The sequence below is a fragment of the Pleurodeles waltl genome, chromosome 5 (genome assembly GCF_031143425.1).
Source record: "Pleurodeles waltl isolate 20211129_DDA chromosome 5, aPleWal1.hap1.20221129, whole genome shotgun sequence".
NCBI classification, from domain to species: Eukaryota; Metazoa; Chordata; class Amphibia; order Caudata; family Salamandridae; genus Pleurodeles; species Pleurodeles waltl.
Window position 1 is genome coordinate 465541262 of NC_090444.1, and position 17688 is coordinate 465558949.

The following is a 17688-nucleotide window of genomic DNA, read 5'->3' on the forward strand; positions in this document are numbered from 1 at the left end:
ATAGCAAAAAAATAAATATGGTTCAGTCTTGCCTGGAAAAAATTTATGTATCCATGTTGCATTTTGAGCCGTTTCCTGTCCCGGGCACTAAGCCTACCCACACAAGTGAGGTACCATTTTCATCAGAAGGCTTAAGAGAGTGCTGGGTGGAAGGGCATTTGTGGCTCTGTGCAGATTCCTGAAGTTTCCATTACAGAAATTTGAGGAGAATGCTTTTGTTTTAGTCAAAGTCTGAGGTTTGCAAGGGATTCTGGGTAAACGAATCTGGTGAGAGTCACACACAAGTCACCCTTACCCTGGATTCTCCAGGTGCCTAGTTTTAAAAAATGTATAGGTTTGCTTGCTAGGTTCCCCTAAGTGCCAGCTAAGGTAAGGCCCAAAAACCACAGCTACCCACTTTGTAAAAAAGGGTCAGTTGTGTGTGGAAAAATTGTATGTATCCATGTTGCATTTTGGGTCATTTCCTGTCACGGGCACCAGGCCTAACCACACAAGTGCAGTACTATTTTTTTTTTTTTTTTTATCGGGAGACTTAGGGAAACACAGAACAGTAGAACAAGTGTTATTACCAATTGTCTTTCTTGGCATTTGCACCTTCCAAATCTAACACGCTGTGTAAGCAAGAAGTCGTTTTGAGAAATGCCCTCTAATTCCCATGCTAATATGGGTAACCCCAAATTCAGAGATGTGCAAAAAACCACTGCTTCTAAACTATGTCTCAGTCTCAGTTATAAAAGCAGTGACTACATTAGAGTCTTCCAACCGGGTCAACATTTCAGTGGTGTGTTTCACCAAGGATCGGGCATTTACTAAAAATAATGATAAACCACTTGTATAGCACATAGCTGCTTCAAGAAGCATCCCAGAGCTCCACTAGAATTCAAACGAGGTGGCAGAAACTAGAAAACTTACTGGAAAAAAAGTTAACAATTTCTTCCTAAACTCATATAATGTCTAAGCCTTCCTCAGAGCTAAACAGAGGCAATTCTACAGCTTAGAAGGAAGGAAAGCAAAATATCTACCTCCCAGTCTAGCTTTATGTATCCTTATGACTTGTAAAAGCAGACTGCTATTAGATCTGAGTGATCTAGATTGTTAACATATCCCTATAAGTCTGTTCCCTATACTAGTCAGGCCAGTTTGATACAAAGCTCTGTAAGCAAGGACTAAAGCTCTAAAATCAATTTGTTTTGCCACTGGAAGCCAATGCAGCAGTTTCAAAGAGGAAGAAACTGATTACCAAAAAGGATTCCTCCATATCAGTCTAGCAGCACCATTATGAATGATCTGAAGTCTGTAAGTCAAACACGCTGGAAGACCCAAATACAGGACATTGGCAGTGTCCAGCCTAGATTGGACTATAGAATGAACAATGATCTTCTGGGTATTAACCACAACTGAACTATTTTTTTAGAGAGATTTACACTTTGTAAAACAGACCGATGGCAGGTTTTGAATCTGGTGCAAATGATGGTTTGGTATCAAATTTAATACCCACATCTCTTGTGAGCGTGGGGAGTACTGGAGCAGGCCCTAACCATCAGTCCATCATTTCATAAATTCAGACAGGCTCTTTGTTACGAAAAATACAATTTCCATCTTGTTGAAATTTAGTTTAAGACAATTCATGGTCATCCACTTTGATACATCACTTGGGCACTGTTTAAAAATTGTGAATGCGTTACAACTATCCTCCTGATAAGAAGGAAGCAGCTGAACATCATCCGCATACGAAATCCCTTTCAAATCCCAGGTTTCAACCAAACTGGCCAAAGGTTTCAGACAGATGTTAAATAAAGTGGGGCCTAATGTGGAACATCATATCAAAGCAGTTTAACATCAGACATAAAAGGGGGCAGGTGAACTGCCTGAGATCTGTCCTACAGATATGATTCTAGCCAGGCAAAAGCCTGTCCTTGAACGTCCATCTTGAATAATTTATCCAACAGAATTGGGTTGTTAGAATCCATTTTGAATTGATTCGTTTCTTTTACACGTGTAAGTTTGAGCTTTTTTGTCTCTGAACGCACTGTCTATCACATATGTTATCTTATGTATATTTGTTTAAGTAAAATAAGCCTGGTTCCACACCATAGGCTTGCAGCTGGTTTCTTTCCCTAACTGGGGCACTGTACTCATTATAATTATGTGTTCAAAATAACTAACTGACCTCGGCTGTTGTATTTTGGGGAGGGAAAGGCTGATATCTATACCTTTGAACCACGCAATCCTTTGAAGGGTCTCAAGAATGTGGGGAGTCAGGCAGCTGCAGAGGGGAGGCAAGGACAAAGCTGGGAATGGAACCGGTGTGTGGAAAACTGATTAACTCCTTAAAATATCTGTATGACGTATATCATTATTTACACACTTTATGTATCCTTTGATGTATGAGTATAAATATCACTGTTAAACGCTTCATGCTAGCACACTTTACTTCGGGCCTGGGATGCCAGTGGTAAACCTGTCCTCTTTGCTGCAGCAAAAATAAACAGACCTTTGGTCATTGATTTTTCACTCCGGCTCTCCGTGTCAAAAACTCCTTTGTAAATGCATTTGTAAGTATCTGCAAATATGTGCATCTGACAATTTGGTGCCCGAACAGGGACCTTCCAGTGGATATCTTCAGTAGCTCTGTCAAGAGACGTGCTGCCAGTGGGGGGACGCCGTTCCGGAGGTGTAGATTCCAGGGGCCCCTGCACAAAGACTTAGTTTCAAAAGCAGCTGCATCTTATCCACCGGGCAGGCCTCTCCCCGCTTTCTCATGATGTCCCAGCGAAGTCCCTGAAACATCGTTTTTTATCTTGACTGATTAGTCTGACACGGGCGGCCGGAGAGAAATCCAGGAAAAGCAGATAGTCAGGTAAGACTGTTCCTCGCTGGCTATTTGTCTGCTTTAACTTGCATTTGAGAGAATAATTGTTTTTGGATAACTTATCACTTTTGGGAATGATTAGTTCTTGGTAAATTTGCATTTGTACAAGGTACCATTTGACAATTTGTATTACACGTGTTTTTCTTGTTTGAGTAATTTGCCCAGGCCTGGAGCAATTTGTAAGTTGGTAAATATTTGAAAAGGTTTTCTTTGGTGCACATTTGAAAAAGGGTTTCTTTGGTGCATGTTGAAATTTGGTGCGTGTTGCATTTTGAAAAATTAAAAGGTTAGATATGGGAAATAAGAAATGTTGGCAAGGGTTACGTCTTTGTTTTCGCCGAAATCATGTGCCACGTTTAGATAAAAAGCAACCCATTCCAAAAGAGGGAACACCAGGGTGGGACATGTTAAAGGATTATGGTTTAGAGAATAATTTGTATAATAGTATATGGCGCAAATATACTAGACATTGTCCTGACCTCCAGTGGCCGGAGGATGGGTCTTTTGATTTAAAGAAACTAACCTACCTACAGGAATGTTTGTTTCATAAAAAGGCTAGACAACATATGTTTGAAGTATACAGAAAATGGGAAATTGAGGCCACCAAAAGAAAAACGAAGTCAGATAAACTGTTAGAGAAGGAGAACTGGAGAACCATCATGCAGAAAGCCACCCTGTACCACCATTCCCAAACCCAGAAAAGAATTGAGTCTGAAGATAGAGTCCATAGGGCCCAGGTGGAGGGAAGTTATGTATCAAAGCCAACAGAACCCAAACATGCATTAGAGGAAGATGAGGTAATGCTACAGCTATTAGATAATAGCCCTACTGCACCTCCACCTTACACACCCCCTGCAGTAGCCCAACCTATCATGGGGGCACAGCAACAGCAGCAAGGGCAAGGGCACAATTTGGGAAATCCAGGTGCACCACTACAGCAGCATGTGCCACAGCCACCACAGCCTCTAGCCCAAGCCACCCAAATAGCCCAAGTCCTAATCCCTCCGCCACCTACCCCACCACTACCAGCCAACACTGCAAGGTTACCAATAATGTCCCCTGCCCCTAATACCCCAAATGGACAACGCCGACGGTGCACAGCCACTCACTCACTTTCACCCATATGGAGCACACCTATGAAGTCGATTTCGCCCCCTAGTACCCGTTCCACTATTGGGGAGGGGGAAAAACGGGTTATCAAAAATCATTCAGAGAACTGGATGGCACATCCTATTTACACTCACACCGATATTATGGACACAATACAACAGATGTCACATTTTGGACAGCAGTTAGCACTACAGTACATGATTGAAAAATTGGAGAGGGATTGGAATTCTTGTATTACAGATTCTACCCCTCTCCCTTATGAACAAGAATTACACCAATTATGGCGGGACAGTGTGGCTTGTATTCTTGATAGTAACAGCATAAATGAGGGAGTACGCATTTGTGTCATAGCCAGGGAAGATGTTCTCAATACATATGACAAGGGGTACCCAATGAGGGAAGTACACCCTGATATGCCCACTGCAGCTGCAGTTGCAGCAGCAGCTGTCGCTGGACAACCAGCTCCCGTACCAGTGGCCCAATTTGTCCATATCCCATGGAAAAGGGAGGAGGTAATGGCTATAAAAAAAGACTTGCCAGACCCACGAAAGAATCCAGCTGGATTCTATCGGGACCTTAGAATTGCCATTTCCACCACAACCATGACACTCAAAGACATTGACTATTTTTTTGGTGTTTTATTGGGTCCTGAAGTTTGGCATAAAATTAGAAGAGTAGATGATGCACCTACTTTGGGAAATACATGGGGGGGATTAGAAGCACGGGAAGCACAAAGGGCACCAGGATCCCTGCCGCATCAGGATATTTTAGATTTACCTAACCGGATATTGACTAAGTTAGAAACTGTTATACCTCTTCAAACTGTGGATTGGGGAAAACTTGCCACTTATAAACAGAAAATAGGTGAAGATGTCCCAGATTATTTTACTAGAATTGAACAAGCTTTCATAGATTTTAGCGGTCAAGACCTCGCCACCGTAACAGGCGTCACACTATTTGTAGAACGCTTTGTTAATGGCCTTCTACCTGAAATATCACAAAAATTAAAAGCAACAGAGAGTTCGTGGATGACGAAGGGACAGGCAGAGATTTTACCGATGGCACAATACTATGAGAGCAGGTACAAGGAAGAATTAGAAAAGAATGAGAAGTCAGTAAAAGAATTGAAGAAAAAGGTACTATTACAGCAGGCATATCCCCAGCGGGATACAACCCCTCAGCCAAGGGGTGGCCCACCAAGGGGCAGGGGAAGGGGTCGAGGCCGAGGTGCATCTGCACCACCCCAAGACCGCCGATTAAATATCAACCAATGTGCCTACTGTAAGCAGGATGGACATTGGCGTGATACTTGCCCATTACTGGAAGGAAGACAAAGTATGTCATTTAAAAGAGGGAACGCGGCAGGTAATGCACGAGGACGAGGTAGAACTGATCAGAATTTGCAGAATGAGAACCAGGTCCCGCGTAACACTAATATTTTTGACAATGCATTTGAACGACAATATTATGCTGATGATTCCTTTTCTGAATCCTACAATTATTAGGACAGCCACAGACAGGGCCAGGGGCGAGTAAGTATTCCTGTAGATCAGAATGGTCCCTACATTGATGTAAAAATCGAAGGAGAGGGCCATAAATTTCTTCTAGATACTGGTGCCACCAGAACATCTATTGCACATTCTGCAGTCCCCGGGGCTCCCCTGTCTGGGCTTCATACCACATCAATTGGGATTTCTGGGATCCCCGTGGTGAGCCCCATCTCAACACCTATGAGAGTAACTGTAGGCCCATTTACAGTACACACGCCACTCTCTTTAACATCAGGTTGCAATGAAAACTTGTTTGCATTAGATTTGTTAAAGGAATTAAATGCAGTTATTCACTGTTCAATGGATGGTGTCTATGTAACTATGGATAGTGTTTCCCCAACTCGGTGCATGTTCTCACAGGAATACGACTTACCCCCAGAGCTAAAGGAAATAGACCCTCGCTTATGGGCCAAAGGCAAGAATGATGTAGGCATTATGGATATCGACCCTATTGTAATAAAAATCAAACCAGGTGCCCGGTTACCTTGTGTTCCGCAATACAAATTACCTAAATCAAGCGAAAAAGGGCTCAAGGGAGTCATATCTGATCTTGTGCATGCAGGTGTCATAAAGGAAATAGTGAGCAGCCCATGTAACAGTCCAATCCTTCCTGTTGTAAAGAAACAAAATGATGCTAATAGATTAGGTGGTGAGCAATCAGTTACTGATAACACAGTATATCGATTAGTTATTGATCTCCGAGAAATAAATTAAATAGTAATTCCCCAGTTTCCAGTGGTCCCAGACATGAATAGTCTTTTCACCATGATTCCACCCTCTGCGTGTTTTTTCAGCGTAATCGATTTGAAGAATGCCTTCTTTAGCATTCCAATTGCCGAAGAATCTCAATATTTGTTTAGCTTCACGATTTTTGGTAGATCATTTGCGATGACAAGAGTTCCTCAAGGGTTTGTGGAGTCCCCAAGTATATATAGTCAATGTCTTAAACGTCAACTAGACCAATTCAATCCACCTTCAGGCTCTGCATTATTGCAGTACATTGATGATATTTTAATTGCCTCAGATTCCATGACACAATGTAAGACTGATACTGTTGCATTATTACATCATTTAGCACCTCTGGGCCATAAGGTGTCCCTCCCAAAATTGCAGTATTGTAGAGAGGAGGTCACCTATCTAGGACACCTCCTCTCTAAGGAGGGAAGGAGATTACATCCAGACAGAATTAAACTGGTTCATACAATGACTGCACCACGCACCCCTTCTGAAGTCCGAGCATTTTAGGGATTTACATCCTTTTGCAGACAGTGGATTCCAAATTTTTCACTTATAGCAAAACCATTGACTGCTCTGACACTTTCAGATGTGCCCTCTCCTGTACCTTGGACTGACAAATGTGAGGAGGCTTTTCAAGATTTAAAAAAGGCGATGTGCTCTGCTCCTGTATTGGGTAATCCGGATTACAGCAAACCATTTGTTTTATTTGTGCATGAAAAGCATGGCTGTACATTGTCTGTTTTGACACAGGATCAAGGTGGGAGACAACGCCCTTGTGCATACTTCTCTTCCACCTTGGACACTGTGGCGCAAGCTTTGCCTACTTGTCTTAGAGGAGTGGCTTCTGCAGCAGCTGCGGTGAAACAAAGTGAAGGGTTTGTTGGTGGCAATCCGCTCACTGTGATGGTTCCTCATGCAGTTGATATTTTGTTAAACAAGACACAGACGCAGCACCTCACCAGTGCTCGTCTAACGGGTTACGAATTAACATTGTTCAGTCCAAATATTACTTTGAAGCGGTGCAATGTCTTGAACCCAGCTACGTTACTACCCCTCCCTCAGGACAATGTGGAATTTGATCATAATTGCATTTTTGCCACTGAGGAAGAAACCAAGGGACGGGTAGACTTAACAGACACTCCCCTATCTGACCCACAGGGAGAGCTGTTTGTAGATGGGTCTTGCTTCAAGTTACCAGATGGTACGACCACTGCAGCCTATGCCGTCACCACAGTAAAAACAGTGGTTGAATCTCATAGAATCCCGCAAAATTCGGCACAGGCTGCAGAATTAATTGCCCTCACCAGAGCTTGTGAAATAAGTGAACATCTTAGTGTTAATATCTACACTGATAGCCAATATGCGTTTGGAGTAGCTCATAATTTTGGGCGACTCTGGGCGAATAGAGGCTTTATCACGTCACATGGCACTACCATTCAGCATGGCAACTTGATTGTGACACTTTTGAATGCTCTCAGCCTGCCCCGTCAGGTCGCAATCATTAAGTGTAGTGCCCACAAAAAAATTACTGATGATATAGGACGAGGAAATGCTTTTGCAGATGCTACAGCGAAAGCAACAGCACGAGCACCATTTGACAATGCATATGTTGAGAGTAGCATCAAGGGAAAGCCCCAGAACGAAGTATTAGAAAATACCATGCAGTGTGTGAGAGATATTCAAGCAGAAGCAACAGCAGAGGAAAGGGAACAGTGGGAGAAGAACGGTAGACTAGACAGTGAGGGTTGTTACACAGATGACACAGACAGAAGAAGAGGGATGTTACCTAATTGTTATGTACACGCTATGGTTACTATGGCCCACAGTCCTGCACACATCAGTGCCCAAGGCATCAAGACAACTTTGGACCATGTTTGGAGTAATCCTCTGATATCCAAAGCTGCTAATAACCTGGTTAAAAGTTGTATGGTGTGTGCAGTGCACAATGCAGGAAAAGGGACCCCTACGCCCCCTGGCCACTTTGCCCCTCCTGATCTCCCCTTTGAAGCTATACAGATGGATTTTATCCACATGGAACCGTGTAACAAACTGAAATACGTGTTAGTGGTAGTATGCATGTTTTCAAAATGGATAGAGGCCTACCCATTAAAAGACAATGGTGCCCTCTCTACCGCCAAAATATTACTAAAAGAATATTTTCCTAGATACGCATTGCCACGATTAGTCTGGAGTGACAATAGCAGTCATTTTGCTAATGAGGTAATGGAGAAGGTCTGTACCGCCCTTAACATCAAACATCGATTTCATGCTGCAAATCACCCACAATCAGCGGGCCTTGTAGAAAGGTATAATTACACCTTGAAGAGCAAAATAGCTAAGATTTGTGCTGAGACCAACTTAAAATGGCCAGATGCTTTGCCCCTAGCATTAATGTCCATCAGGATGACTGCCAGTAGCAAGTCACGATTATCCCCCTATGAAGTTGTCATGGGGAGGCCAGCCAATATCTGGGGGGTACCACGACCAAAGAAGCTTTCTGAAGTGCAAGATCCTTTGTTTGTAGATTACTGTAAACAATTGACTAAAGATTTGCGTTTGATCCACCAACAGGTCAAGGCCAGCCTACCGACTCCTCTTGAAGGCCCTGGTCACCCTTTTAAGCCAGGGAATTGGCTTATGACAAAGAATTTTCAAAGAACCAACAGTCTTCAGCCCAGGTGGCGGGGGCCAGCCCAGGTACTGCTTGCAACACAGACAGCGGTGAAAGTGGAAGGAAGGAAAAACTGGATACATGCTAGCCACTGTAAGCGTGCACCAATTCCACTACAATATACTCCAACAGCAGAATTACCATTGTCTCCTGAGTACAGAGAAGTAGGGAGACAGGAAACACCTCCACAGGTTTCAAGTGCTACTTCTGCTCCTGAGGTGACACAGCAGCCCAGTGACGAAGGGTTGCTGTTTGAAGATCAACAAACTCATCGATACAATCTGCGTCCTCGCCCACCCAAATGAACAGAATTCTGAAGGTGCGTAAGGTGGTGACCCCTACGAAAAGCTACATTTACATCACCCTGATAGCTCCTAGCTTGGAACTGCAAACTGAGGTCTCTTCTGAATGGCCAAGGAATCCTTTGCTCAGCAGAATACGGCACGCCTGCCTTCATGAAATACAGTTCCCCGCTTTCACCGCCACCGGCATTTCCGATGCCATTGATGTACCAGCATTAAAACGAGCTATCCTCACTGTTGTTACGCACACTTTGGGCGACGAGGTTGTAAATGACTGCGATGACTAAATTTTCAGCATGAACATGAACACGGGTGACTAGCCTGTGCAACGACACCAGAACATTGGTCAGAAACACTGTCTCAACGAGAACACAAGCATAGTGGGATGCAGCTTGTGCAACGCTATTATCTGTGTTAAAAGCAGTGGGTAAATGGAGTTAACAGTTCTGTGACTGGCGAGAAAAACCAAGTACCAGTTCTACGGAAGCGGCCAGTCATTAGGGTTGGTGCGGTTTGTAGTCCCATCGGGAAAGAAGGTGCCTTTTTCTGTTAAATACCCAAGCACATCACTGATCTGGTTGCAATTGCTGGCCTCTGCCCTCATTTTTGCTGAGACACTGAACGAAACTGACTAACTATACTGAAGAAGTATCGACAAGGGACCTAGGATCAAGCCAACATCTATTGTCCTGTATTTGAAAAACTTGTTCATGGACCAACCAGTGCAGCCTAACTGCTAGAGTGGAAAGCACGGCGGTGCTGAACCCTAGTGGGTGTGAACATTGAAGGAAAATTCACTTATCCGTATCTATACGTATATGATTATTAGTATAGTGATATCAATATTTTGTATTTACATATTTGGTAATTGTGTGGGTATATTTTTGAACACACATAGGCGGATGAGACGAGTAAAACGGTACCATAGAAAGGTTGTAGGACCAAGGAGGAGAGCACGATAAAATTATGAAAATATATCCATTTGGCAGGACAAATATCCCTCTAGAGAATAGAGAAGAGTGGCCTTATAACTATTTCTACAAAACAACAATGAAGTACCTAGTGACCCTCATGTTAATATGTATAATGTCCAGTGGTGTTGCATCATTGTTGCAAAATCCTACCTTACATCCATTGATAAAGGTTCATGGAAAGTTAGCTGAGACATTAAGTCTCACTGACTGCTGGATTTGCAGGCACTTGTCCAGACACCCTGAGGATCCTATAGGCCTTTATGAAGTACCAGTATCACCAAGCGACTATGAAAGAGGGGAAGTGTGTCTTGTACCAAATACCACTTGGAGATGTGACCAACAAGAATATCAATGGTACCCTAGGTGTGCGGTGCTCCCTAATACCCAGGCAGAATACAAGCTCTCCCCGATGCCCGGAGAGAATGCCACACTTAAAATGTTTCCCATATGTTTTGGTACCTATTTTTATGGACAAAACCCAGAGGCAAAATACATGGGGAAGATCCCTCCTGAACAATGTGTTTACACTTTGTTATTTGATATCAAAACAGGGAATTGGGATCTTGAAGGAGAAGAGAAAATAGATAGAAATTGGTCTGCGTTAATTAATGGGACTCAGCAAAATTACACAGTAAATTATTGGAACCTGACTGTAGAAGAAAATGAAATTCTGGTAGATCCAGAAGGATTGTTATATGATCCCTCCAGGGAACAAGATAGAAATGGAAAAAATTCACCTGTAATATTATCCCGGGTTTTCCTTGGCCCCCTCTGGGCGGCTAGATGTTCTTATGTTGCACCCTGGGCAAATGTATCATTGCTAACTACAATTTGGGAGGATTACAAGTATTGCAATAATTCTGAGCATGACACCCCGGAGGGTGTGGGTTTGCCCCGAATAAAATACAGTATTATAAATTCACAAATCCAGGGAGGCATGTACTTCGTATGTGGAAGAACTGCATATAAAGTACTACCTCTAAACTGGGAAGGGATATGTTCACTGGCATATTTGGCACCCAACATTACTGTGATATCAAATATATCATCTTCCCAGCCCCTTAACATGGGGAGTTTTGCACATAGGTACAAACGAGGGACACCCATACTGGAGGAGCGAAAGAACTGGGTATTTCAAGTACTACATGTTCTTATTCCAGGATTTGGAATTTTCGATTTACAACTGGCAATGATGAATATGTCAGCTGAATTAGCCATTGCATTTAATGCCACCAGGGAGGCCATAGGAAGTGTACAGATAGAGAAACTCTGCAGCCCAATTGGCGATACAAAATCGGCTTGCCCTAGATTTGATTACAGTACAACAAGGAGGAGTATGTGTTTTAATCCAACATCAGTACCAGCAAAAGTGTTGTTATTTTGTCAACAAGTCATCAGAGATAGAATTGGATATTGGGAAAATAAAAGAAGCAGTACAGGTATTTGAAAAGGGGGGCCAATATGAAGGAGGCAATTTGAGTTTATCATGGTTATGGTCTTGGTTTGGGGGGTGGGGCTGGTTGTTCAAAGACATACTTTTTATAATAATAGCTATTATATTAAGTTGTTTGTTAGTACAGTGCTTACCCGCTTTCTGTTCCTGTTTAAAATTGTGTAAACTTCCGCCAGTGAAAATACTAGAAACCAATCGAGCTATGATGCAGAGAGAAGAGATAAATTCCCTAATGGCTATTGACCCCACTATCCTCACTACAGATACTGGTTGCTCATACCCATCGGTTGTTTATGTCCCCATGAATGCAAATTTCAAGGAAGTAGGAGTAAAATTCAACATATATGAGGAAATTTAGAACTATTCAAACGTTGATTATGTTCAGAAGAAAAAAAACTCAAAAAGGGTCGATTGTTAGAATCCATTTTGAATTGATTCGTTTCTTTTACACGTGTAAGTTTGAGCTTTTTTGTCTCTGAACGCACTGTCTATCACATGTTATCTTATGTATATTTGTTTAAGTAAAATAAGCCTGGTTCCACACCATAGGCTTGCAGCTGGTTTCTTTCCCTAACTGGGGCACTGTACTCATTATAATTATGTGTTCAAAATAACTAACTGACCTCGGCTGTTGTATTTTGGGGAGGGAAAGGCTGATATCTATACCTTTGAACCACGCAATCCTTTGAAGGGTCTCAAGAATGTGGGGAGTCAGGCAGCTGCAGAGGGGAGGCAAGGACAAAGCTGGGAATGGAACCGGTGTGTGGAAAACTGATTAACTCCTTAAAATATCTGTATGACGTATATCATTATTTACACACTTTATGTATCCTTTGATGTATGAGTATAAATATCACTGTTAAACGCTTCATGCTAGCACACTTTACTTCGGGCCTGGGATGCCAGTGGTAAACCTGTCCTCTTTGCTGCAGCAAAAATAAACAGACCTTTGGTCATTGATTTTTCACTCCGGCTCTCCGTGTCAAAAACTCCTTTGTAAATGCATTTGTAAGTATCTGCAAATATGTGCATCTGACAGGGTGAGAAACCATATCAAACGTTGTGCTAAGTCCAATAAAACAACCATAACTGTGGTACCCTGATTCAGACTGCTCGATAAATTTGGAAACTTCAAGTATAGTGGATTCAGTACTGTAACCAGGATGAAATCCTAATTGAGAGTGGTTTAAGAGATTATTAGCTTCTAAAAACGAGGATAACTGTTGATTAATATTATTTTCTAAAATCTTAGAGACAGTTGAGTTTAATTTGTGTTTAACACCGTATCGATCCTCTAAGGTTGCTCGATCAATGGTGGGTGGGATAGCGGACAATGACTCTGAAGGGGGACACCCTAGGTGTGCCAAATCAGTAGGTAATCATTTCACACCAAGGGGATTCTATATTGCACAAAAACGCATTACAGAGAGCCAAGATTTTCTCTATAATTACCTGTATGGTACTAAATCCTGGGCCATGGGAAAGGAGAAGGTGCAGAAGGGCGCAGGGAGGCAAACCCCCCCGGGCCTGGCCTAAATAAGGACACTCTACCCTGTACGTGGAGGTATCTAAAAGAGCACATACTTTGAAACTAGCACCTCTTGCTCGATCACTTCTAGGTGGTAAAAATTGGTCCCTAATATCTCCATGATCAGCAAATAACAGACAGCAGAGGTAAGAAAATCACTTCTGCCAAACCAGACCATCACCCCATAGACCGTGACATGTACATGCAAAGTAAAACATAATTTAAAAGAACCCTGATGTAAGCAAACCAATGAATGCCTAAAATTAAGTGCAGGTGAAAAAGTGTCCTCACACACAAAGAATAACTGGAGTATGGTGGTCTGTTTTCAGCACTTTAATGTAAACATCTTGAATAAGTGATTCCTTGATCAGTAGGCAACAAGTTGAATCGAAAACATGGAACTTTGTTTTGATGCTCGCAGGAAGGATGTTTGAGGTGTTTTATCACATTGGCTAGCTGGTGAAGGGAGAAAAGGCAATCCTGGTGTTTGTTGTTTCTGGAAAGATTTGTTCTACGTGTGAACATTTGTGTGTGTTTCTTTTATGCTCTGACTTTTATCAGTCAATAAGAGGAATTTATCACATGTGGCAAAAGAAAGTGACGGTAGAAGCTGGAAGGGCGGGAAGGGACTAGCGAATCAATCCGTATAGACAACTCGCTGGACATGAGGAGGTGTAATTTTGCTTGTGGCAGTCAGGATGGCTTGTTTGTATTCTTTCTAAAGACTTTCAGAGTTATGAATACTTATACAATTAATGAAGGCGTCCTTGACCCATGGTTCCAATTTTGGCCTGTTATTGTTTAGAAGTGAGGCAATGAAGTCAACATCATACTAGAATACTGTGTTGTGCTCCAAGCAGTTGGCAAAGGCAACACACATGCGAAATCTAGGATTGAGGGGTGGAGAAGAAAGAACCTGAAGAATAAATTGCCATGATGTTTCTCAAGAACACATCCAGGTTTTCATACACTGTTGCATTATGGATTAATGATCGGAGAAGGGACGGGGAAACAGTTGGAGTGCTTAACTTCAACTTTTGTAAAATCACTAGCTTGTAAGGGCTATGAAGAGACTCAGAATCCAGCCCTCATTGTGGGATTGGGGTAAGGAGAACAGGTCTAGACTGTGCAAACAGATGAGGGTGCCAGGGGAACAACAAGGTTAAAACATGGACTTGCCCATCAAGTCAAAGTGTTCCAGAGGTATGTGGTTGAGGAAGCCATTTGATTGAGTGCTATGTGTCGCACAAACTGCTTGATTAATATGGTGTTGGCGTTGGGTGGATGACAGACGAGGTGGATGTGGATGATGGTGTTGAACAGACACAGAGGGATGGATAATTTAAGACATTCAAAAATGGTAAATGGCATAAGGAGGTGTTCCTTTAGACAGTTCTTGAAGACGGTGCAGTCTGGCCCTCATTTTAGATCTTCTTGCAAGATGGGAGTGCCTCTGAGAAACCAGAATCCACAATCAGTTGCGAGTGGGTGCTCAGCCAAAATTCCCCAAAACATAACAGGTCGAAGTTATGCATGTCAATAACTTTGGGGGAGTCAGTGTGGTGGGCTTTGGCAGCTTTGACGTGAGTCATATCAAAGAAAGTAGCTTGATGGAGTGCAATTGTGCAAGCATCTTATGTGGATAAGGTTGTCCAGGTGTATAGGATATTTGTTTTAGGCATAAAGGGAGACATACAATATGGATGTGGAATTAAAGAGCTTGAAAGTATATTTTGGAACAGGGAAGGGGCGATTGCTTTTGGAAAAATTATTAATGGGCTGTATCAGGAGATGTGAAGCGAAAGAAGTGGATCAGATCATTGTACAAGTCAATGTTGAAAAAATGCTGAGGTATTCCTTGATGAAGACCTATTCTGGAATCATTCAAGTTTAATCAGCGATAAAGAGAAAATGGATGAAATGTTCTGAGATAATAGCTCCAGATTTACAAAATGGAAGATAAGCAATTTACTGTATGATTAAGAAGAAACATATGCACTGGGCAAGTGCAGCAGTTTGAAATGACCACATGGTGCTTAAGAACAATTTATTTACCTTCAAGTAATGCTCTTTCTGGTGGACACTCAAAGTGCAGAGCACTCATCTTTAGTATGGTCCCAGGTGCCAGACTAGATCTATATATTTTTTAAAACAATTGTTTCTGCACACCAGTTGGTGGCACCACACATCATGATGGCCTTGTGCTGCCTCGAAAGTTACTATGCTGAGCCATATGGTCAAGCCAGCCCTGCACAATGACATCAGTTTTGTCTTTCACTCTTCCGCACCTTCACCGCAATTAATCTTGACAAATAGGAGGTGATGGTGTACTGAAACAAAATGTGGGACCTTTTTAAACAGACACAGGAGTCCAATCTGAACAATATGGAGATGGGAAGGCAGTGAGGAATCTATGGTTGGAGCGGAGGTGTAAAATTCCTATAGCCCAACACCCAGGACATGTTGTTTGCAGTCAAGGACAAGTTTGCAAGTTACTTTGACCCTTGAGACAGGTAGGCCCAACCCCCTGCAGCACAAACCCATTGGCTGCCAATTTACCGTACCCCATTACAGAGCAGTGAAAGGAACTTCTGCAGTTGAGGTAATATTTGTGTCCGTATGTTAATGCTGTTCAAACTTGTATTTATTTATGGTTCATTAAAACAAAGCCTTTATTGTTAGGGTGAGATTTCTAAATTAATGTTGTACGCCTGGACTGCACTAATGACAGTGGTTCAAATAAAAAAACGTGTACACACGTTTGCACAGTTCAAAAATATGAGTCAACACATAATGCTCCCAGAATGCGTTCTGATTAAATGCAAATATTTGCAGAGGCTTAAAATCAAGATGATTTTTTGATTTCAAAACAAAATGTTCACAAAAAAAGCAACCAGGGAAGAAAAAAACCTTTTGCTAAACTACTGTAAAATTGTAGGTACCATTATTTGAAGCATCATTTAGTAAAATGTGCTGATGCAGGCTAGTATTTCCAAAAGATATTCATAATGGAAAGTCAGTGTAACCAGTTTCAACAAAGTTTTGGGAAACATGAATATAAACAAGCATTGGCAAGCCCAAAAGATCCGACACTGGTGGTCAATCTTTTTGCTTTTGTCAATACGTGCCTTGTTTTAACATGGCTTATTGTTGTGGGAGCTTCTGGGTCCTCACCATTGTAACAAATATTACCAAAAAATAAAAATAAGTTTGGTCGAGAAAAAAAAAAACTCACATTGCCACAGTAGTTACTGGCACTGAACAAAACTACTTTGTGCAACAGTATGCTCCGTTTAAGAGAGCAGATTGCAACCATTGTAATGTAATATGGATTTGTGAAACTTGTCACCCATGAGGATGTCCAGGTGCTGAGTAGTAACAGGTTCTGCAAATAGGTCACAGTGAAGTCAGCTGATAGATGGATAGAAAGAAACATAGCATTTTAATAAAACAAAAGGTCTTTGTTAACGTCAGGCGTAGAGGGCCAATTCTTAAAGAAAATCACAAAAGCAGCCATGGTATATTTCTTTGCAGTAGTGAAGATATTTGTATTTCAAGAATCCACAAGAATTTACATTAGTAGATCAGGAAATCATACCCATAGAAAATATTTGTGAACTGTATTTTAGCACGAGCAAAATAATGGAGATGTAGATTTGCTCATGCAAAAATCTGTTGAGCATTTACAGGTTCACTTTTCTTTTACCACTTTTTTCCAACCCTGGAAGTTGTTTTACTTCTGATCCTGCCAGCACTAAATTTCGAGCCTTTCTCAGTAAATGGGAAATGATTGAAGAACTGGGGAAACCCTTAAAACATGCAAGTTAGTAGGTTTGCACAGACTATAAAGGGCATTCCAACCCTGGAACTATTGCTTACCTCTATCTCAAAACCGAGTATGTAGATCTGTGGAAAGGTAACAAAATAAGCAAACTGCTAATATTCAAGTCTTACTGTAGTATTAGCCCTGGCATAACCAGAGAGGCTATTAGAGCACATTATATAATGAGACTGCTGCCATAATTTGTTGCTGCGCTACACTGCACCAAGATTACAAGTAGATTTTTGACAAGACAAGTCGATTTATGAAGCAACCTGTTCCATGGACAGGTAGATATTTTATTAAATTCCACACCCCTGTAGAGTAGACACCAAATAGAGATACCAAAGGCAAGTCATTTATTTTCCGGATGGATACTTCTAACTGCAGATCCTTCACATTTAAAATATATTCCCAAGCAGTACTGCTTGGACATCTATTCTAAATGTGAAGTATCTGCAGTGAGAAGTAACTGCAGAATCGAGTGGACTTAGAGGACTGTACAAGCAGTAGTGTTTGATAACTGCATGCACAGATGTCAATGTGGAGTGTGGCAGATGGCTAGAACATGGACAACATTAGCCAATGCAGTTACAGTAGCTTTGCCTCTCGTGGAATAAGCCCACAAGCCCTCGAGAGGTCTTTGCCAGGGCATTGCATGTCCTTATGT

At 41.9% G+C, this 17688-nt stretch overlaps 1 protein-coding gene across 1 annotated transcript in view; it reads right to left on the minus strand.

Moving 5' to 3' along the window:
• The window catches only part of PPP3R1 (protein phosphatase 3 regulatory subunit B, alpha), a 311110-nt gene that overhangs the window by 244956 nt on the left and 48466 nt on the right, over positions 1 to 17688 (minus strand). The gene's annotated exons all lie outside the window — the stretch shown is intronic.